General features: G+C 29.1%; 1 protein-coding gene across 11 annotated transcripts in view; it reads right to left on the bottom strand.

The window, feature by feature from the left end:
- Positions 1–25,045, bottom strand: part of Mgat2 (alpha-1,6-mannosyl-glycoprotein 2-beta-N-acetylglucosaminyltransferase) — an 858,981-nt gene that overhangs the window by 596,855 nt on the left and 237,081 nt on the right. For 8 of the 11 annotated variants that reach the window (XM_075365853.1, XM_075365854.1, XM_075365859.1 and 5 more), the window contains one exon: positions 11,712–11,794. The exons of the other annotated variants lie outside the window; for them this stretch is intronic. The gene's annotated coding sequence lies outside the window, so the exon portion shown is untranslated. The remainder of the gene's footprint in view (positions 1–11,711; positions 11,795–25,045) is intronic. 11 annotated transcript variants of the gene reach the window in all.

Below are 25,045 nucleotides of genomic sequence, written 5' to 3'. Positions count from 1 at the left end.
AAATGTCCGTTTTTCTTTCACAAGACTGTAGCAACAGAACACGCCAGCCATTCATTTAAAATTCAATCCTCCACACAAAAACAAATATATATATATATAAAACTATAACAGATATAAAACAGAATCCTCACCAACGCCAATTAGTATCTAAAATCTAACTAACTAGTTACCTAAAAACCGTTAAATGAAGATGTGATGGTTCTTTCAGCCTTCACGCCAGTTAACTAATTAAAATTAAAAAAGACAAAAAGCAAGGAAAATAAATAATGGAATCATGGTATTTTAATGGTTGTAACGGTAAAAGAAGCTGCACCACAAAAAAATATATTTTCACCCAAGATTAATGGAAAGTAAAAATACAACAAAGTTATAGGGCTTCCTCGTCACAGGGATAAAGCCGCGTTTCGGGAAAGTCTTACATCTGTGGGTTGTTTCTGATTTACGGCTTACACACACAACTTAATTTCAAATATGTGTCATTTTATTTAAATATAATATTTTTTCGTTTATTTAATTCAATGATTTTAACTAAAACGCGCGCGCATATCGTATTTAACCGCACGAGTAGAGGTACTAGTAGCGACAGTCGGCATTAACTAAACTAATGTAATTTCACAACTTACATAGAACAAATTTCGCTTGTACGGTCAGCAGACTGGCGTAATCGCAAGGCTTAACGCACCAGGTACCGAGTCAACCGGGCGATCGAGTTCGAGATCGAGTTACATTTTTACCCCTTTTTTTTTCTGCTTTTGCAATCTCATAGGATCACTTTAGTTCAATTTCTGGGCCAGTCCATTTTGTAATAGGTTCTTCTAATTTCCGAATCGTATGAGTTGTTTTTAATCTTGCTTCTTTTCGTTTTGCTCACATCCTTTTGAGGCGTTCTGATCTTTGGCGCCTAATCATCTGAATACACCGTTGGATTTCATTTTTATTTTAGGTTCAAATGTTAACATATTAGTTTTAATTAGTTTGTCGTACTCGTATTTTCCAGAGTTTGTGATTAGATCTTCTTTGAAGATTCTCAACTCTTTCGTATGTTTTCGGACTTCCTTTATCAATTTCGGTTTTGTTGTTCTTTCCCAGTATAAGTTAATTATTTGGTTTACAAATCTGTTATTTGTCAAGTTATTTGTTTTCTGCTCTAAGTAGGTGCCCCAAGAATGAAATTCTTTATTTTCTGAAGATTTGTTAGTGGAGTTATTATTTTATACAAGTCTTCATTTGGGATTATCCTCCACTGTCCTTCTACTATTTTTTTTCTTGTTTATGCATTTTCTGACTACTTTCTTTTCTATCTTTTCGATCCTTTCTACTCCTCCAATTTTGTATGGTCCGAAGAGAGTCTCGTTGGCGTATTGTATTTCTGGAAGAATTACTGATTGATAATGTCTGATTTTAGTTTTTGTCGGTAGGCATTTTTATTGTACATGTTTTGGGTGGTTATTAATGATTTTTCAGTCCGTTTTTGCCAGTTTATTTTCTCATTGATGTTATGTGTCATGGTATCATCTAGGCTTTTAAATTGTCCCAGTAGTTCCACTTTGTTTCCGTTTACGTTTACACGATTAATGCATAAGGATCCCTGATCATAATTTTAGATTTTTCGTATGATATTTTCAAACCTATTTTTTCAGCAAGTTGTTCTAGTGTTTCTATTTGGGTACTAGCTTCTTTTATGTTGTTTGAGAGGAGGGCTAGTTATTTATTTATTTAATTCTACCACTCACATGTGACGTCACAAAACAGCAGACGAATACAACAGAATTTTTTGGTGGCGGGGGGTGCAATTTTTCAAAAAATCTTTTTGGCAAATATTGTTTTTTTTAATTGCAAACGAATGCGGTTAAGAAAAGTATGACCTTAATTAGGCAAGATCTTGAGATACTGAGTATAAACTTGCTCTATAGCCTCAATTCCTTGCATTTCTTTGTAGGTTGAATATTTAATAGCATCACAGTACTCCATATTTAGAAATAATCTAACCAAGTTTCGTTAAAATCGGTCCAGAAGTTCTAGTGAAGTAAGGTGATTTAGAGGCCAATACCGAACGCATAAACACTTTCATAACAACTAACATTCGCAAAATTTCCATCCGGTTTTTTGGATTCCTTAAGTGTCGAAACGTCAAGATCTGGTGAAAACCGCATTTGCCCAAATTAGACCGATTACAATACTTTCCCTTTTAAAGCTATAGCTCTGCTATAGCGCTATCTACACGAGAAAGTAAAAGCTTTACATACTGTTCTAATTCCAAACGAATTAGATTATTCGAAAATCAGATGTTTCCTAATAGTAAAAACAACCCATCACACTGCCCAATGTTAATTTTTTTTTTTAATAACGAATTATCATAAAAATACATCCATAATATGGGTACGTACATTGCAACCAAAGAAATTGGAAAAGTGAAGTAATAACAGGAAATTCTAGGAATTGAACCCGTAAACGTTTTTCTTTTGTAACTTCTGATCTCTAAATATAATTTGATGAATCGCTTTTAACGTTTATAATAGTAAATACTGCAAATATATAGGAATTATATAATAAATAGATGGGTTTGAAAATATGGTTTTTATTTTTATTAAAAATTTATAATAAACATAAACTTATTAAGGCAAAGGGTACCGCAAAATCAATTAAGAAAAAATGATTTTTTTTTTTAAATCACGCTTTCATCACTTTTTTCTTTCAATTTTCTTGAACTTTCCATAGATTCTGTTTTCAGATACAAAATTTCTAACTGCCTTAAATAAATGAGCGAGTACATTAATATACGTCTAAAAAATGCTTCATATATTTTATTTAACATATAATTTGCTTTATATCAACCATTAACACATAAACAATAAAATATTACAATATCTTTACTTGTCACAAGATTTCATTAATGCGAAGATTAATATTACGAACATTTGTTCCGCTTTTAGAATATATATTTTAATAATTCAAAATAAAATAAGCAAATAAATAATTCGAATTAAATTAATACTTAATTGTTCATTCATTTATGTAAAATTCGATTTTATCATTTTTAATGATCTAAATAAAATTAATGTTCGTAACATGTTATATGGTCATAATATGTCCCTAAACGCGTTATTTTAATAGATAAGATACTCAATTAAGTTATATTTCAAACATTATTTTTTTTAAATATTAAAAATTATGAGATTTTAAATTATTTACGTTTGAGAAGAGTAAAAAAAATCATAAAAAATAGTTTTATAAGGTAGATGTATAAAATATCAAAAAAGAAATAAGGAGGCTAAATTATTATTTTCATAAATTTTTTTTTTTGAAATATGGCTATAAATATTCAATAAGCAAGAACTGAAATCGAATTACAACAAATATTACAAGGTACGATCAAAGGAAAACCTACACGGATATTCAAATAACAGTCGATAACAAATGATAAAATTCAGTAGGATTGACGGGTTGTTTATTCATCGAATATGTATAGGTCCGGATCTTTTTTCTGAAGTAACAATGTCTCATTGCATAACTAAAAAAATAAATCGCTATCAGTTTTAGATTCTATAAACATTTTTAATACCTGCGTACCATGTAATAACATTTATCATACGATGATATCGCAAGAGCACCACCCCCTCTTAACTACTGACTAAAATAAACACAGAAAATGCCAAACAAATTGTGTGGCGAGACAAAATGTTTTACAATAGTTACCGACGACGAAAAGCCAGATGTGCTAGATAAGATGAGCTGACAATTTTTTACTCGTTCCATTTTTAAAAATATTTATATTTTAATCTCCATGGGTTACAAAAAAAAAGACCGAAAAAAAAAATTAATTTTTTAATTTGTTTAAAATTTGAATTATATTATGTAATATGACAGTTCTCTTTATAATAATTAGCGCCAAAATTTCTCTCTTTAATAATTCACCTTAACATCTCTTTTTTTCGAATTTCATTCTCAATCTTTTTAAATTCATGACCCCCAAAAAAGTAAAAAAAAATTAATAATGAATATTTCGCGATCCCCTAAACTCAACCCAATTAAAACTACTTAGCTACGTTGATAAAGACGGATATGAAGATGGGGATATGATCAATTTTGACTGCTTGCATAATATCTCAGGAGTATGAACTGAAAGTCTGAATTCACTAAGGGAACTAGGAATAAATTTCGTTGTTACGATCAACATTTTTTGTGGAATGTTATTTATTCGATTGCCTCGATTATTATGAGACATTTACGCAAAAATTGGCTCTGTTAAATATAGAACTAGGCGTGGGGTTCATGCTTCCGCAAACTATTAGCTAGTTCAGAGGGCAACGATATAGGACATTTAAGATGAGGCCTGCAGCGAAGGCAAAAGATGAGTTTAAAAATCACCGATGTAAATTTCTACCGAGACATTTACATCGGTGGCATTCCAACCAGGCCTGGGTTATTAAAATGAAATGTAAAAAGTTAGGGGCCGAAAGACGACTCCCGTTAAAGCCCATCAGAGCTTGGAACGGGAGGGGGGTCCCCCCGAAGAAGCGTCACAAGGCGAGTGTTTTCCTCTACGGGGTTGGGATGCTTGCATAATATTCATTGTGACAGCATCGTGCTCAAACATAAAAAAATTCTGTTGACCGAGTATATCCCAGAAGATAAAAATGATTTTTCGAAGAGATGGGGGCTGAATCCGTTTAGTGAAAACTTTATTGCAGCTGCTTAGTTATCGGTTAAATTCACGACCAGCTCATCGAAATTTCTGCCAATAAAACGTTACAACTACAATTCACATCTGAATATTTAAATAGATTATAGAAATTTAGTCACAGAAGCATTAAATATCCCTTTCGCCACGCCTTATCTCTATGAAAAGGGCTTTTTGTCTCCGGTTGCGCTAAAATCCAAATAAATGAATCGTCTTTTATTACTCGAAAACAATTTGCTTTTGTGTGTTTCTAACATAGATCCAATTAAAAATTTTTTAAATGAAAAACAAACGTAACCATCTCATCATTTATTTTCTTTACATGTGTACTTATTAAATGTAAGTAAAATGTTTGTAATAAATGATTTTTTTCTCATAAAATGATTTCATTATTGTTTACGTGTAAAGTTGTAAGCTAATTTCGCGACACTCCCTTTCACGACCCCCAAAGTTGAGAAACGCTGGTCTAGTAAATTATATTGCCAAATTTATTAATATATAACTCACAGTTACCTTCCGTTTTGTCATTTTTCATTATTTTTCATTTATGCTTATTTATTTTATAAACTGAATTTCATAGGTAATAATGAACACAATTCAGTATGTAATTCTTCAATACAATCCAAATTTTAATCGATATATTATAAAATCTTAATAACTTTATTTTTCTACATGTGTACTCGCTTTTATATAAAAATAAAAAAATAAACAACGAGCATACATCCAACATAATCAGGTATTGCTTTCTTTCTTTTTTCTGTTTAGCCTCCGGTAATTATCGCTCAGTTAATACTTCAGAGGATGAATGAGGATGATATGTATGAGTGTAAATTAAGTGTAGTGTTGTACAGTCTCAGTTTGACTATTCCTGAGATGTGTGGTTAATTGAAAATCCAACCACCAAAGAACATCGGTATCCACGATCTAGTATTCAAATCCGTGTAAAAATAACTGAACGCTGGAACTCTCGACTTCCAAATCGGCTGATTTGGGAAGACGTGTTCACCTGTAGACCAACCCGGTGGGTTAATCAGGTATTGTTGGCTAGGCCATACGTTACGCCGTTACTGATTTGTGAGCGCTCCGCTCACCGTTCAGCTTTTTCTCTTCTGTAGTTGGATTATTGTCAATTTTACGGAAATAAATAATTTTTATTGTTCGTTATTACTAATTAATGATATAAAATTAATTATCCGTTATATTCTATTTAATAACAACTATTATTTAGTTACATAAATGATGTGTTTGCTCGAGTTGTTTCTGAAAATTTCACTTACCACCATATTTGCGTAACACACGTAATTTATTCTTACACTTATTTTATTTATTATACAAACTAAACTAACATGTAAGTTTCCAGTTTAAAAATTAAAAGATAACAGTCAACAATTTATAAAGTATAAGAAAACTGTTTTTATACTAACAATAACAAAACGATGAATGATTTTTGTTACATTTAAAAAAAAAATATATCCCATATAGCTAAAATAGTATAATTATTAAAAATACAGTAATATTTAAGCTAATCTTCGCTTTCGGTGTCTAGTCCCTTTTTATTGCATTTTGTGCAAATTGTAACTGTATGCTTCCTACAGAATTACACCCCTAAGTTTCATTTTTCTGCGTTATTTTTTTAAGTGGGCAATAAGAGCATAAACTTGCGTAAAAACATATCAAAATATTGAACGCATAAATGTACACTTAAAAAAACTGAATATTTTTCCGTAACACAATTACTAGCTACTGAGCACTGCATCTCCGATACGACACAGAACAAACAAATTCTGAAAACATCAACAAAAAAAAACTAATATAAGAAATAATGATGACTAATATCTGTAAATGTCTAGTACAAAAGGTATATATTTCATATTATAAAATTCGTAGTATAAAAGATACAAAGGTTGTATTTCTAAAAACTGTAACAAAAAAGCATGTAGGGTGAGCACAACGCTCTCTAGCCAGCAAAGGTGGGTTAATAAAATTCCCCGTTTAAATTAATTAAATAATTATTGTTTGTTTATAAAATTCAACATAGATATTTAGAATATATAATATATAAATATCCTTTTACGCTACGATCAGCTTTCAAGTATAAAATATTGTGCAGCAAGCAGGAATAACAATAAATTTAAAATTAAAATTTTAATAACGTGAATCTGTTAAATAAAATAACTTAAACAATACAAGAATCCTGTAAATTAATGCAAAATTAAATAAAAAGGTAGTATACTATCAAGACAAGTTATTAAAACATTTGTATAATGAAGCTTCTGGTAGATATATATATATATATATATATATATATATATATATAGAACATTCATAATATTCAGCCTAATGTTAAAAATTCTCTTTTGACATCAATAAGTCTCACAAACTGTCACAAGAGTAGAGTTACATGGATGAAAATTTCAATGAAACGAAATCATGATCGAGTCGCAGATATGAATATGAAAACTAAACTTTCACGAAATAAAAAAATTGTATTAAGTATTTCAAAGGCTGTAAAATGTGTGTAAAGTAATTTTTGTACCTCCCACTTCTCAAAGTAACGCTTAGATTAAATCACACAATGTTTCAAAGAAGCACTTAAAGAGCGAATATGTCATCAGATTGCAATAAATTTAAATTCAAACGATAGAAAAGCCCTTAATATATTATGCTACCCTACTACAGGGCATTTGTATGTGTGTCTGTCTGTCTGTTTGTCCATCCCCCTTAGCTTAGCACCGGAATTTACCGATCACTTGCGGAAAATCCCGATTCGTTAGTACATCGTACATCTCTTGTGGTGGTTAGGTATACTTGTTATATTATTATATATTTATTTCTTGTACTTGTTATTTATTATTTATACTTGTAAGATTTATTTCTTTAATCGATATATAAGTAAAATATATATAAATATATTTTTATTTATGTGATTGTTCATCATCATAAAATAATAAACTGTAGTATAACATATAGTAATAATTTTAATTTAATTTACTATATAATTATTTAACTAATTAAATTACTTTAATTAACCATGATACAACTGGAAAATGTTTCTTCTGACAACCCACCATCATTCTTTTCTGATTTTATTCAAAGTTCATCTGCATTATTTATCGAATATTCATTTTAATTTAAAAAAAGGAATTTCTAACACTTTTTTTATTATTAATATCGATCGATGTTTAATTCATCTTATAAATTCATGTTTTCTATCGTTTTCATGTTATCAAGCATTTTTACTAATGTTAACTATATTTTTATAGTTCTATTTAGAGCTCATTACAGAGTTTTCTGACTGAATTATGTGTAGTTTCTCTTTAAAGGGAATTCTTATTCTAATATCATTAATTATCATCTTTTCTTTCGGAAGTAATAATGTTTTTGTTTTTTTTATTGTTACAAAACCGTTCTGTACTTAGTGTTTGAAATCAGAAATACTAATTATTATTATTATTATCTCCAAAAAGAAGCAGTAGCTTGAAAAATGACCAATAACCGAAAATTAATGATACAAGTTGTCCACACTGAGCAATAAGAACCAGTAACGTGTATTTTAGTTCTTGGGATGAAGATAGGAATATAGTTTTACGTTATTCGAGAACGAAAAATTCGAACTGTGTATAACATTCAGTCAAAAGTATTTTTTTATTAGTTTCTTCAATTTTTTTCTATAGAATAAACATTTTAGTTACAACATGGAGTCAGAATGAATAAGACAATTCTCAATTAATATTTAATTTTTTTTATGAAAAAAATTAGTTATTAAGCTTTAAAATCATCAGTAAATATAAGTTTCATTAAACAAAAATAATATTTTCTTATGTTTAAATATATTTAAAATAGTCAGATTATTTTAAGCTTTTCCTTGATCAATTTTCAATTAAAAAAAAAATTTTACACAAGAGGTATTCATCAATTTTGGACACCCAATAATCCCATCTCGCCGGAAGAAGCTGGTATAAATTAACAATTACTGATAATAATATACATTTTTGTTAAATTGATGTAGCATTTTATAAAATAAAAACTTTTGTTACTTTGCAGAATGTCGCCACATTCTGCAAAGTAACAAAAGTTTTTCTTTGCCCATATAACGCGCCCGTTATATGGGCAATAAATACAATAAAATATCAAGTAAACAGACAAAGAAAATAGATCACAAGAAGACGAATCAAAAAGGTGGCACTCACTCACATCAAATGAACGGTTTAGAGCATTTACATAGTGGCAGAAACTGAGCAGACTGTAATCAATCACTAATATGAGTTTAGTATTAAATGGTCACATAGGGACAAACATTTCAAATATCCAATTAATTTCGCTTGGTACGCGATACAGTTAATACTTGAAGATATAATCCTGATATAGTCTACTTCAATATTTTTGAAAATAATTCCAAGTTATTTAACAAAGGAAGATTACTATTTGAATTCTTATAATGTATAATAATACGAAGAAAAAATTAAATATTTATTTTTATAAGCAAAAATAAAAAAATATAATTTTGTCTTTGTTCATAATCTCCAACGATTATTCGATTCTTAAAAAAATTAAAAACTTGTTTCTTTACTTTATATTTCTTCTCAACAATTTTTATTAGAATTTTAAAAAAAATTTATATAATTACATACTGTACTGAGATGCACAAACGGTAAAAAGATAAATTTATTCTTTTCCACTTTGCCTTAAAATTAATCTTGGCTAAAAATGGACTCCCTTTCAATTATATATGTATATACAAAATTATAATATAACTAATATATGTGAGGTATAAAATTATACAGAGTGACTCACGAAGAATGTAACAAAGATATTCTACTGCTATACTAGTGAAAATAAAGAATAAAGTTGATATAAACATAGGTTTGGAAACGCTTCGTTAGCAACTACCGGCTAGAGAAAGATTTTGCTCTGATTACTAAGCCATCTGTGAACTTAAACCACACTGTAACTGTTAAGACCAAAATTAAGAGATGAATTTAGTGATATTATACGAATTATGATCTGAAATATTGAAAAAATAAGTCCCAAAAGGTATTTTTAATACTTTTCGAGAAATATGCAATAAAAGTAAAAAATTGGGTCCAAAAACAAGCTACCGTATTTATTCGAGTACCCCCCGCACGTTTTTTCTTGGAATTGGAGAGAAAAAATAAGGGTGCGAGGCTTACTTGAAACATAGCCTTTAGCCAGGATAACTTATGTTAAGTAAACGTTTTCTTAGAAGTACCTAAATTCAATCAGAAATATTCTTTAGGCTTACATTAGGCTTTCGTTTATCGATACCGGATGCCGCTTATACAGAATACATCCTTAATTATTAACATCCTGTTCATATTATCGATAGGAACGAAGTTACGGTATTTTTATAAAACTGATTCATTCTGTATAGGCTGCATCCGGTTTTAATGACACTACAGTTACAGTATCAGTTACCCATCGTCGTCTTGTCTATTCGCCATAGTCATTGTACTATTTGTATATGTGGACGGTTACGTGCAACTTATCTGTTTAGTTTATCTTGCAAAGTTTAATACGGTGATTTATTTGAATTACGGCATTAAAATGAGTACAAAAGGACAGCGTCTACGATCTTTTACAGTAAATGAAAAACTACGCGTTATAGAAGAGGCTGGAAAAATTGGAAATCGGGCGGCAGAAAGAAAATTTGACTTAGATGAAAGCTGCATTTGAGACTGGCGTAAGAAAAAACAACTTCTGGTGAAAGGCTCTGGTAATAAAAGAGATTTTCGTGGCTTAAAACCAAAATACACAGACATAGAAAAAATATTGTATGACTGTTATGGAGAAAAGGAAATGCGGTTATGCTGTCACGACAGAAATGTGTCGATCGCAAAAGCGATTAGGAGATTTACTTGATAAAACAAATACCGGTATGATAGTAATGGATAGTTATCGAGAGCATACGACTGATAAAGTGAGTCATTTTAAAAAAGGGTATGACAAACCAAGTAATAATTTCAGACGGATTGACGTCTCTATTGCAACCACTAGATGTCTGCATTAATAAACCTTTCAAATCTGCATTAAAACAACTGTACAGTAAATGGATGATGAAAATTTCTTTCTCACGCCTACAGGAAGAATCAAACGGCCAGATTTTAACCAGATTTGTGTTTGGATAAAAGAGGCTTGGTAACGTTTTTCTATGGAATTAGTAAGAAAGGTTTTAAAAAATGCGGAATATCTAATGAACTTGATGGAAGTGAAGACGATCACCTTTGGCAAAGCGACATAGAGACTACTGGTAATCTTCTACAGACATTGACAGTGACTGTGATTAATTAAAAATAAGATCCCATATTAAAATGTGTATTGAAGTGATCCTTTTCAACATGATACTTTCTTTTTGTTTTACTGGGCTACTGATTCTGAACTTAACTAGTATTTACGGTAATTAATTATTAATGTAATATTAATATTGTAATTTAAATGAACGAATTAAATGCTTTACTTTCTGAATATTTTCGTATTTACGTTTTTTTTTATCATATCTGTTGCACTTTAAAATACCAGTATATACTCGGTTTTTTAAAAGATTTTCGGTCCGGAAAATCGAGGTGCGGGGCTTATTCGGGGGCGGGGGCTACTCGAATAAATACGGTATTTTATGTTTGGCGCAAAATAATTTTGCTAATTAGGTAATATACAAATAAAAATTCTAAATTAACTTATAGAGAATTTCATTCTAAGTAAAATAGTATGAATAAAGACCTCAGAAACTAAATCAATTTTTCAGATCAGATTTTATATAAAACCACGAAATGTTCTTTTTAATTTGGGTCCCAAGAATAACAGATTGGCTTAAGTTAACCGAAGACGCGAGAAATCAGAGTGAAATTTTTCGCCAACCGACACTCGCCAAAGAAGTGTTTAGAACCTTATATGACTTTCTTCTGTATTCTAAGTAATAGAACATTTTGTTAAATTTTTTGTGAATCAAGCTGTACAACAAAAATACTTAGGAATATTTATATATAAATAAATTTATTTAATTTAATTTAATTACCTTTGTGGCAGACTGATGGACTGTGGCTTACATTCGGAGGTTCTGGATTCGAGTCCCGGTTAAACATGGCATTTTTTCACACCCTATAAGAAATGCATTTCATTATCATCCATTGGCAATTATTATAGGATGCCAGTTAGCATAAAAAATGAAATATAGAATTAATTGTTGTGCTTTCTTTCCTTCAAGCCAATTATTGTGTCAACATATCTATTCTTTGCTCCAAAGAACAGATTGTAGATATTTAATTGTGTCAGCAAAAAGAAAAAAAAAAATTTTTCAAGTGAATTATTTAGAAGTTTCTGGAAAAGGACGAGGTAAATAAAAAAATATAGTAGATAAGAATTACCGGTCTGAGTATAATTTATTTAAGAAAAGGATAGTGGAATGAATTATAAATAAGGAATTGAGCAACTCTAGTTGCATTAGCGGCTAGAATTTGATAGAGAAAGGTTACTCCAAAAACTTAACTGCTAACATAGTAAAATGGTAAATAAGATAAAACGGAAAACAAAAATCATTTCACCTACCCTACTTAGGTTTATTATTATAATTTAAGAAATCCTATCAGAAGAAGCAACATGTAGATTGTAACCATTAAGAATACCCAACAAAAGTTATCATGAAAAAAAATAAATCTGAATTATACGGAAAACCGAGTTGTATATCTCATTAAAACTAGTTAAATTCTGCACTATCATTATCATTTTCATTACTATTAATATTATTATTATTATTATTATTATGAGTTGCAATTTACAAGGATAACACTTGTAAAGAAAACAAATAAAAATAAACATTTTTTTTTTACTTCTTTTCCCTGTTTCGCAATTATTAATATATAATATTTAGTTATTATTATATAATAACTGATGTAAATTATTTCATAATTTACATCAGTTATTATATTTAAATATTAAATTAAAATACATTTAAGACCAGGTTTTTGTTCGTTATTTAAGTGTTTGCATGATCATTTTCAATATCATGGCAACGTTAAAAATAACAATTTGTTTTTTTTTCGAATATTACTAATAATTACTAAAGACTCTATATAGATTATAATTAAAATCATCGATAGAATAGAGAATGAGTTGTAAGGTGAAAGGGTTGTAAGATTACTAATAAAATTGATGGGAATCTCCACCGTCTGTTATAAAATAATACGCAAACGCTATGAATCAAACAACTGTATAGACATTCTGTACTCCATTTTATACTTAGGTAAATCATTAACTAATGTATAAAAAATATCGCTGAATCTGATGTTTATAATTCAGGACTAAAAAAAATTAACTAGAAATGAAAGCTCATTTTGTAATTCATTTAATAAAGTTAGCACAAGAACAGAATTTAATTAATAAACGAGTAAATATTAGAGCTAAAAATAAATATTAATAGCGTTCTGAAGAAAGAATAATGCGGTAACGTAACAGAAAAAAGGTCTAGGAGAAAACCGTTATACTTGAAGACCGAGTGAAACGTAATGAGGGAAGTATCTTATATGTTTCCCCAGCGAAATGGTACGTGACGTCAGAAATAATAGAAAGCTTTTAAATAGAAAGGGCAGGGTTGTGACACATCATTTTAGATGGAATTGAAAAATAAAACGTTTGATTTAAAAAAATCGGGGTGCAACAACCGTAAAAATGGTGATCACAAACAATCAAAATGGTGGCCATTTTGATAGATATTTTAAAGATATTTTTCATATCATAAAGATATTTTAAAAGTTTCAATAGTATCCCTTAATAAAAACTCAATAGTAAAATACTAAAAGAAATGCTAATAGTAATAAAGAAAGCAAAGTGGAACCAACTCGTCCGAAACATCTACAATAAAAAATAGATTTCTATGAACGTTAAAACCACCACCACCTCAACACCGTCAACCAACCCGAATACTTGTATGCAGCAGAATGCCTGCGATCATTAGCAAAACGTGATACCCAAGTAATTGAACGCAAAGAAAGAATCATCAGGAAAATCCAAGGAAAACCGATGATAATTACAACCTCCTACCGATAAGGAACCCTACAAACACCGTGAAAAAAAAACACAGTTATAATCCAAAAAACGCAAGATCCAATTATATGGCCACATTTCTTGCTTGAATGACAAAACGTATCCTCACGTACATTAAAACTCGAAGAAAAATAAATGGAACGACGATATCCGTAAACATCGGAACACATTTCGGGACAAAATTAAAAATCTCAGTGGGTTTAATAAAACAAATCCGTAACACATTGGCGTGGTCTGAAGAAAGAAAACAGCTCCATTCATGAAAAATTATTAGAGTAAGAAATAAAAAATTGTAGGTAACGTAGTTTACATGGTCTATAGATGGTCTAAATCGAGCAAAAAACTTACAAAAATATTTTTAACTCATAAAAATCTATTTTTCAATATGAGAAACTATATGAAAATTTACTGCAGGCGATTTTTTTAAAACATTACAGGGCTTCAAATAGGTTATGTTTGACGTACCACGACGTTTTTTACGTCAAAATTTTTGTTTTTTAATATCCTTCAAAATCGTATATTACAGCCCCGAACCTATTATTTAAAATTTTTGAGTTACTTCACCGAAGAGGATGGGATTGATGTATGATGCTCATACTTGAAAAGAGAACTTTTGAGAAATGAGTATTTGATAAATATAATTTTTCTTCGTTTAATTATTGAAAAGTTATTTAAGGGTTACCAAAAATTGTTATTAGCAGACTGAATGAAAATTACATGATTATTAATCGCGTACTAATTTTATACCTCTAAATTTTTGGATAATAAATAAAATTATAATAACAGAAATTGCTTTGAAAACCATAATAACAAATCAGAAACTAATAAATCTATAAAAAAAGTAATTAAAACAATCGATATGGAAATTGATAAATCAATAAGAGATAATAAAAGAAAATTCTTCATAAATCAAATACGCCGTGAAGTTTTTAATGATCATTTTAAAATTTTTCATTAGGCTATTACATCTTTCTTTAAAATAATTAACCAAGTGCATATCTATTTGGGTAAATAAAACAACACTGAAAAATTTGAAAGGTCATTTTGATAGCCTTCATCGATCTTTGACCTGTAGTTTTATACATAAAGAATAAATAAAAATTTCCACTTTAATAAAATATAGTATTCAATACGTATCTTAATAAATTAATAATAATATAGCTGTTATTTATACAGTTACATAATTCAAACAACACAAGTTTAGCTTTTTTAAATGCACTTAATAATCCTAATTAATACGGATCAACGTCTAACAACCAATAATTTCATTCGGTCAAATGAAAAGTTATGTTACGGCTAATGCAATTTTTAATAACGGCTTTTAATCAAATAGTTAAACATTTTAATTGCATGTTTTCTTTTTGAATTTGTATTTAATGTAAAGGGAGAGTTTAAAAAAGATAGGTAATGAGTTATTAGAAAATTTTTGAGACAATTTCAGTATGTTCTCTCACAATCGATTTAATATTTTTAGACAAATGGATAAATAAACAAATATGCTTTTATTTTTATCGTAACCAAATAATGGGTATATAAAATTGAAATTAGAGAATTTCAATATTCTGCGGTGAATGTTACCAAATACGTCAGTGAAAGCCCAAATCTAATTCGGACCTTCGCTGGTATATGTTGAAAACACAAATAATAAATAATAAACAATGAAGGCGATTAAGCAAATTCACCTAATTTATAAAAGAATTTAATCAAATTTTCAACATTTTATTAATTGAAAGGGCCAGTCAGGATATACCAGAATATGTTAACTTTTCTTTCTTTTTCCTGTTTATCCTCCGGTAACTACCCCTTAGATAATACTTCAGAGGATGAATGAGGATGATATGTATGAGTGTAAATGAAGTGTAGTCTTCTGAGATGTGTGGTTAATTGAAACCCAACCACCAAAGAACACCGGTATCCACGATCTAGTATTCAAATACGTGTAAAAATAACTTGATTTACTAAGACCTGAACGCTGTAACTCTTGACTTCCAAATCAGCTGATTTGGGAAGACGCGTTAACCACTAGACCAACCCGGTGGGTTAGAATATGTTAACTGGATGGATAAACGATAACGGTACAAATAAATGGTCAGATGGTTTGTCCTATATTCAGTTTTTTTATAAAAGTCTTTTTATTCAACTTTCACCACCTGTGCATACGGTGAATTTGATTAATCGCCTCCAATGTTGGAGAATAACGTATACAATTTGCATAATTACACGAGGTTGGTTAATAATAATGTCAAAGTTAACGTTTTATCAATCCGTTTCAAAAGAAAAATATTTGATCATCCCAAGAAAACGTGTTACTTAATAAAACACCCAAAAATGTCAGCTAATGAGCAACAGAAATATATTAATGTGAATTCTATTCAGCCGATCAGCAATGTTACGTCGACTTGAGAAGCCTAACGCAACGGTTTTATCCATATTTAAAGTTAGATGGTTAAAACCTACTGTATGAATAATCTTTTGAAGTAATAATAAAAATTTTAATACCTTTAAAATAACTATTTTCAGATATAAATGCAATTGTGTTATCTACGAAGTAGAACAGTGAATGGTTCAATATTTTGAGAAGTCATTAATAAATAATACGTAAAGCAAAACACTTAAACCGTGGATAAATATTTCGAATATTTTAGAAAAAAACTTTATAATTACAAAGACAATTTAAATAATGATCATTTTTATAAGAAATATATTCTGGTACAATTTTTTCCACCAAATTTCTGATGTCTTTTTTGTCATCCTTGGTTGACCTATCATTTCTGACGTCCATAAAATTTATGTACCGATCTAAATAAGAATAATAAATACTTTGAAACAAAAATTCTACAAAACAGATTTTTTTCTCGAGTTATTTTTTTTTATAAAGCAGATGTTAGAAGTTATTTTTCATAGGCTATCATTCGTTTTTGTTTATAAATGTGCGTGCTAAAGGCCATGCCAGTAATGTTTGCAAGCGACCTGAGATAAGACAAAAATGAATTCCATTTTTAAAAATCATAAGTACTCCACGTTACGCCCACCAGGAAAAAAGAGATGAAGTTAAGTTGTTTCCAGCCATCGCCTTCAATGAGCCGAATAAGATGGTTGCACATCAATGTGTTAAACCCAAAAGATGAGTATTATTCGATCCTACAAGTGACCGAACCTCTCTGCTTAGTAAACATAGTTATTTTCAAAGATTTCTGTCTCATGTAATTCAGGAGGTGTACAAGCATTATGGATACAAGAACGACAATAACAAAGAGAAACTGTAAAACAAGTTAATATACTCTTCATTTGTGAAACATCGAGTTATTCAACTCGGCAAGATATTTATTTATTTATCGATACCCTTAATTAAACAGATTTTTTTTTATTCGGTAACTGTTATTCAGTAGTTTAATATGAAATGAGTTTAATTTTGAATATATATTTTTAATGACTTCCTTTATTATATAACAATTTTTTATTTATTTATCTTTGTAGGCAATCACTTGATTTGTAGCGAACCGTTTCATTAAATGACTAATAAGATTTAATAGGAGAATATAAAGCCACATTAACTACAGACTACAGACGTACTATGAAAATTAAAGAGTACATGATCTTTATTAAAAAAAAAATGCCTGTCATTTATATTTTTGTAAAAATTTATAATTCTTTTTTTAGTTAACAAAAAACGTACTTTTTTATTATATAAAATTAAGTTAAATACATAAAATTCAGCACTTTTTTTTTGCATGATATTAATCCGTATCTTTAAACAATAACAAAGGCAGTTCTTTTTATAGCAGCGGCGTTAATAATTTTAGTACGTTTTATTCATTCAGTTATGAATAAATAACTTTTGTTTCTTTTTATTTTTGTTAATTAAATTAATGAACGTAAACAAAGAAAATTCTTTTGGTTTTTTCTTTAAGAAAAAGTACATTTATTATACGCAAATGAAGGTGTTATATTTCTTTAATAATTATAAATAAGAAAAAGTATGCTATCAAGTTGAAAAGGTTCTATGTAAACTTAGCTATATTAGTTAAAATAAGTTCTGAAAGACCAATATTATAGCAGTTTGTAAGCAACACGTACAGTCAATTTATCTTTTAGGGAAAAAATACAATAAGCTGTTTTCGCACGTAACAGTACAGAAAATACAAAAAAAAAATCCACTACATAAAACATTACATAAATATTTTATTTTTAAAGAAAATTTATATGAAAACAAATTACTTAAACGGTAACATGCTTACAAAAAATAATCTTAATAATAAATAAGAAATTATGTGAAGTTTAAAATTAGGAAAACTTTGTAATATTCAACGAAGGATTTCGAAAAAAAAACTAAATCTTTACTAATGAAAGCAAGCAAAACAATCCATTTTTACTTTCATTAATTTTCTGATATTTTTTCTTAATAAATGTTGTTAATATATAATTTTTTTTTGTTTATTCGTTCATTTATATGCTATTCAGTTTATGATATAAGCATTTTATGTTATAAAACAGACGTTCATCTCCTTTACTGTTAAAAAGAGTAGGCTTCCCCTAGCTACATACTTGTAATTCATGCGGTTTGTTATGAAATTTTGGCGTCTTTCGGAAAATAATTCTCGGTATATTAAAATATTTTTCTGACGGCTTCTTCTTAAAATAAAAGCTTTTATTTGTTTTTTTACATTATTTTACATGGATGCAGTTAAATTAAAACATTTAAACCAACTGCATATTTGTACCAAGCATTAGGATAATTTTTTTTTCATTTTTTACGGAATGGAACGCAACGATGTCGGGGGATGTTTTAGCTCCTATTTTTTTAGAAAACCATAAACGGGTTTTTGATTTTTAATGGCGGTTATATTAATTATTTTTAGTTTTTCCGTCTTCTTCCCGACGTGGTTCCCCTTGAGTCTGTGCTCTGAAAGACTTCGGTGCTACTGCGTTTAGGTTTAGAAGAAATTGGTTTTATAGGGTCATAGTTTTGTGAAGGGTCGAATAAACTCCCTTCGCGGAGGGAGACGCATATGTTGTCTGTAGGCGGTTGCCTGAATAGTTATTGCAAGATGAAGAAAGGATACGGAATCTAGAATCTAGGTTGTTTCATTTTTACTAAGCTATTTAAAAAAAAAAAATCCCTTTAGGTACGCCGAAAGGCGGAGGTAGATTTCACCATTGCTAAGTAGGGGATGAAAAAGATTTCCATCTTAAAGTTAAAATAAACTTAAAAATTTACTCAATGCGACAATGGTTGCATGTGAAAAAAAGTTTCACATGTTTAGAATATAAACCCCATCTTACAATTCCAGCAACATTTTTGTCATCCCTTGCCGTAAGGATTGGTCATATCAAAAATTGTTTCAGAGAACAGTATTAAGTAATGTTTAGAGAACTAATGATCAATAAAGAGATTCGATACTGTGCCTATAAAGGAAGGTATGATTTATTTGTCTTGGAAATCCCACTTTTTCCATTCCCCCCTGAGCCAATAGTTGGTGATATCAAAAAGCTTTAATTAGATAAGTTTTAGGCCCCTATCCTAAGAACAGTAAGAACTTGATATTTGATATTTTAGAACGAATTTGATATTTTACTTAATAGGAAAGTTATAGAAATATTTTTGTTTTTCGAAAAAGCCCACCCATTTCCACCCCCATGGTCTGATTTTGGCCGTTAACGAACTCGATGGAGATTTTGAGTCGAGTTTTTTTAGGGGACAATTTGAAAGTGATTGGCGCAAAATAATGACAATTATCGTGTCCACAAGCAAGTGAATAAATATAAGTATATAAACATTTGAACTGATGGTGGTTTTGGGGTCTGGGGCATGTGAAACGCGAAGACATGTCGAAATTTTCCGGAAGTCGAATCATGGTACCCATTAAATTAGGTAGCTTTGTTATGAAATCTACCTAAAAAATAAATATATCACGTAACACCTTCAATATTTTCGTTTTTATATAATATTTTCTTTGATACAATATCTCATCACGAAATAGTTGTAAAGACAAATATTTTTAAACGTTTAACAACTCAGTTTTAGGAACATTGATGAAAGATATACAATATGTATTTAGGTTATATAGACAAGTTACATAACAACTCTTTCAGAAAAGATTATTTTTGACATTTCTTCGCTTAGTATTAATTCAAAAAATTCACAAGACGAAAGAGAAATTCATATAATTTTCAATAAATTTTATCTAGCGATATTTCTTCATCTTAACAGGATTTCCGCTACATAAGTGAAATTTTGTAGAAAATTTATCTTATAGTCTATTATAAATTAGAATGTTATATACATAAAAAAATAGTGGAAAATTAATCAATTTCATTTCAACCAGATAATTTCATCAGATAAAATTTATTTCGAACGTACCAATTTTACGAGGAATAACTTTCAAAAAGATAAATGCCTATTTGAAGAAATATTCGGACAAAATTTATGAAGTGATAATATGAAATAACACAAACTTCAATGATCCAAAATATTTCAAAAAGAATTTTAATTATTAAATATTATTTTAAAATAAAAAATTGAGAAGATAAATATGATTCTCGCTCTTGAAAAATGGCTAAACTTTTGTAACCTGTTAAAACTTTTGTATAATAAATAAAAAATTTCACAAAATAAGAAAAATTTAATAATATATACGAATCAAAAGATATTCTGGATACGATTTTAAAAGTAGAAATAGGAAATAAGGATCACATGATCTGTCGGTAAAACAATGTAAGAATGTAAAATAAAATAATAAGTAAAACAAAGATGCTAAAACATGTTGATGATGATGGCATTTCTCAAGACAGGTGTTAAGAGGTTTTCCTTTAAGAAATATTCTGTCATCTACTTTCCTTTTCATGCTCCCTTAAGGAACCCATAATTTCAATGTCATTCAACAACTGCTACGTTTTTCTATCTTTCCCACGCTTTCCTACGACTATTATTTCTATTACTTTTCTTAACAGATCGTTTCTAAAAAAAAATACAAACAATTCGGTTTCATTTTCTTTTCCTTATTTTTCAACAGTTTTCTGCTTTCAACTATTTTCTTTTACACGCGTATACTATTTGTTATCTTCTTACAGAGTAATTTTCTGAAATGTTAGAGTTGCTAATTAAAATAAAGAATTAGGAAACAAAAAATTAAAGATGTATGAATGATTACAAACGAACAGTAAACGGATAATTAAACTTAAAATAAATCTGTACAACCGTATTCATAAATTCTACACCTAAAAATCCTGATCCAGAATTAATTGGAATAAAAAAAAAAGTAAATTAGGTATATGTACAGAGTAAATAAACGAAAAAACCATCAGATCTATTTTAAGAAATACAACCTTTTATCTTTGCATACATAACCACAAATAAAAAAAGTTGGTAAAGTATTGCATGACTTCCATATGATAAGCAAAATTACGATTTAAGCATACATAATCTCAAATTTTGAATAAACTTTTTTTTTATTTTTGGGATTTCCTTACTGTACTGGAAAAATTTGTTTATAAAGAAGTGATCCATAATAAGAAATATATATATTTAAAAGAGAATTTTTTTTAAATATTGGGAGAAAAGTAAAACTTTTATGAAAGTAATAAAAAAAATTGGTTCACATTTCGGGTCCAGAATAGAAAATAGGTGCCAAAATTACTTTAATTTTAATAACCCTTTAAGTAATGAAAAAAGATACATTTATTTTTTTAATAACAAAAGTTGAATAAATTAGAGCCTAAAAACGAAAAATATTTTTTTTACAGATGGGGAATAAATTCTTCGAAAAATATTTTTATATAGGTGAGTTAAGCTTAGCAGATTTGCTTAAGTAAAGTTTTCTCTAAATCGCGTTCTAATATAGGCTAAAATAAGAAAAAGGAAAATTTTCAAAAAAATTTCTGCATTTTATGTCAACTTTAAAAAATTGTACATTTCTTGATACCTTTATTATGAAGTATAAACTTTGAAGAAATGTTTTAAAAACATTTACACCGAAGGGAGATAAAGCAAAAGAACAAAAAAACATATATTTTACTTTTAAGAGGTGGGATTGATTTTTTTTAATTTGCATTATTTATAATGTATTTTATAATGCGCATGCATTATAAGTAACAAATTTGCTTTAAAACGTTTTCTCTAAAATGCCTATGAAGAAAGTCGAAATTATTTTTTTCGCGGTATTTCCCACTCCTTTAACGAATTATGAATTAAAATTAATATCATCAATGTCCCATATATAGAGATATTTGAGGCAAATTTGAAGAAAATTAGTTCCGTTGATTCTGGGACATAGGCCAAAAGCAGTGCGACATACATATATGGTTTACTTTGGTCTTGACCATTGATTTTCAAATCTTTCCTCACTGCCCACATTGAGATCAAAATTTTTCTAGCGCCCCCCTAAAATTTTTAAACTTACCATCTGTAAAACGTAATAATTGCAGTCTCTATTTTTTTGTATGTTTCTACGATTTTTCTGAACCAAAATATTCAACTTTAAAGGAAAAAAGGCCACTTTTGTCTTTAATGCTGCAAATCTCCCGATCTAAGCAACGTACTGATACAAATAAATATGGAAATTAAAGCGTTTTGATCTAGTTTTAATGACAAATTGTGAGGTCTTTAATGTAGCGTTGCAGTTTTTGGATTTTGTGTCGAGATATTGAAATCTTTAATGATTGAGACTGCAACATGATCTTGGGTTAAGACGGAGAGCAGGTAATACATATTACAGTCTCAATCTTTATACCATAATTGGTATAAGAAGCCATGTAGTGACCATATCAGATTTTTTAATGCATTGTAAAATGATCATTCAATTCTACCCTTTTCATTTAAAATTTTGAGTTGCCCTCCAGGGGGATTACCTATGGAATTCCCGGTGCTAGCATACTCAAAAAATTCCGGGGTTTATAAAAAAAAGGTCGTTCATAAAAAAAAATATTTCATTTTTCTATGTTTAATGATTTAAAATTTATTTTAGTGTAACCATACTTTATTAGCACCTGCATCTATAAACACCTATTCTTTAACAATAATTCCTTAAATGTTGTTATGGACCACTTATCGTACTTATATTTTTTTTTTAGTACAATTGTTTGATACCTCACTTAATAAATTCAAGATAATATTCCTTTCTGTATTAAAATGAATGTTTATAAATATTTGTCTAATTTGGATAATGAAATCTTAAATATAAATATCAAACCTTTTCGGGAACCGGGTGAAACCAAATGGATTAATTTTTATAAAAATGACAGTAATATTATTAATTATGTATTAAAACATTCTTTTATTTTTTTTTTTACATAAAAACGCTGCATATAAAGGACACATCCCAAACCCGCAGGGGGAAGACACCCACCTTGTGACGTTACCGGTCGCCACAGCGCCCCCTCCGTTCCAAACCCAGAGGGGCTTTAGCGGAGGTCGTCTTTAAACCATCTAACTGATTACATCTCACCGTCATCAGCCAGGCCTTGGTCGTGATGCCACCGATGTAAATGTCTCGGCAGACATTTGCATCAGTAAAATACAAATCAAATTTCACCTTCACGTAGGACTCAAACTTCCAACCTTCTTCACATCCAACCGTACATGATTCCCTCAAACAAACTGGCCGAAACCGCGAACCCCACGACTAGCAAAGATTTGACAACACCATTCGTGACTTTGAATGCCTCAAAGAACGAACGATTTAAAAGTTAAACCCAGTGCTATACTCATACCAATCCATATTATGTTTTACGCAACATAGAAATTCAGACCTACACCCAATTAAGTTGACCATTTTAAGTCACCTAACAAGGGGAACGCAACCTCATTCCGGTCCGAGCCAGAGACAAATCTCGCACCCCCACCCGGGTGCTGTGTCCCATCAAGGAACACAGCAGTTTGCCTATAATAAACTTAAATTAAATGAAATAAACTTAAGTTAAATACAGCATGAATTATGCCTAATTTCAACAAATAGGATTTTTATATTTACGTTACAATTACTGATATAATTTCTTTTGAATTGGAAGTAAATAACTAAAACGTTTTGTGTTGAAACGTTGGAATTACATAATAACTGAGTGTAATAAATTAGCAATAATAATACAGCTGTTAATATACCAATTTCATAAAAACAAAATTATTAAAAGACATTATGCATGATTAAAAAGGGATAACACCAATAGTTTTTCTATAATGCAGTTAGCATCCTATCTACTAAATTGAAATGATACAAAGAGGACATGTATATTCTATGAAATTAAACACAAAGCAAAGAGAAAATATGGGAAAATTCCGGGAGGGAATGTTCAATCTAACAAGCGTTGTTTTAAACATAAATTCCCAGTGCATTATTCCACTCAGAAATGTAAAAAAAAGGAAATAAAAAAACTATAACAAAGAATCATATACTATAATAGGTTTACAATCCATTAAAAAACCCGAAAGTAAAATTTTAGTACGTTAATATTTAAGTTCAACAGTGCGAAAGCTAAAATTTAAAGGAGAATGGAAACTCGTTTTATATACTTTTATTTCTTCACAAAATGTATCCGTTTCAACAAAGTAAGTGAAACCAACATAAATAATGTAATAATTTCCTTCTGTTCGTTGGTTGAGAAAAAAGTAAAGAAAAAACATCGGTTTTATAGAACGTAATGGAAAAAGTCGAAAATATTTCAATATTTGAATTTTTTAAACTATAATATAAATTTACATTTATTTTATCCGTTAGCATATATATTATTTTACACCCAATGCAACCTTATTTATAAAAACTCACGTAAAAAGGTAAAACGTTTTTATTATGTAAAGTACTAGTTTACATAATACTACGCAGCTTTAATGCGCGGGAAAATCAACGATGCTCATATTCCATTTTTTTACCTTATCCCTCTGAATTTTATTATTACTATTATTTTTACTTTCCATTCGGATATCACAATCCATTTTGTTGACTCCGATACTCTTTAGATTTGTGTTTTTTTTCTTGCTTTAAACCCTTTTCAGATATATTTATGTTTTAAAATACAGGATGCAATTGTTTTTTTAAAATAAATTCAACTAAATAACAATAAAAAACTGCAAAACTTCCCATTTGATAAAAAAGAACTCCAGTTTATTAAATAAACGAATATTTTTCCTAACTTTTCATTTTTCTCTTATCTTCAAGTCTTCATGTATTTCAAAGGTGTACGCAGTCTTCTACTTAAATATTAGATGTAGAGATATGACCAAATTCTAAATTTGAACCGGTTGTTAAAATTTAGAATGGAATAATTACATTAATTATTCTCCTTACAAACCGTAAGTTTAAGTACAACAGTATTTAAAAT

Source organism: Lycorma delicatula, chromosome 5 (genome assembly GCF_047948215.1).
Source record: "Lycorma delicatula isolate Av1 chromosome 5, ASM4794821v1, whole genome shotgun sequence".
In the NCBI taxonomy this organism is placed as follows: Eukaryota; Metazoa; Arthropoda; class Insecta; order Hemiptera; family Fulgoridae; genus Lycorma; species Lycorma delicatula.
This window is presented reverse-complemented; position numbering and strand designations above follow the sequence as displayed.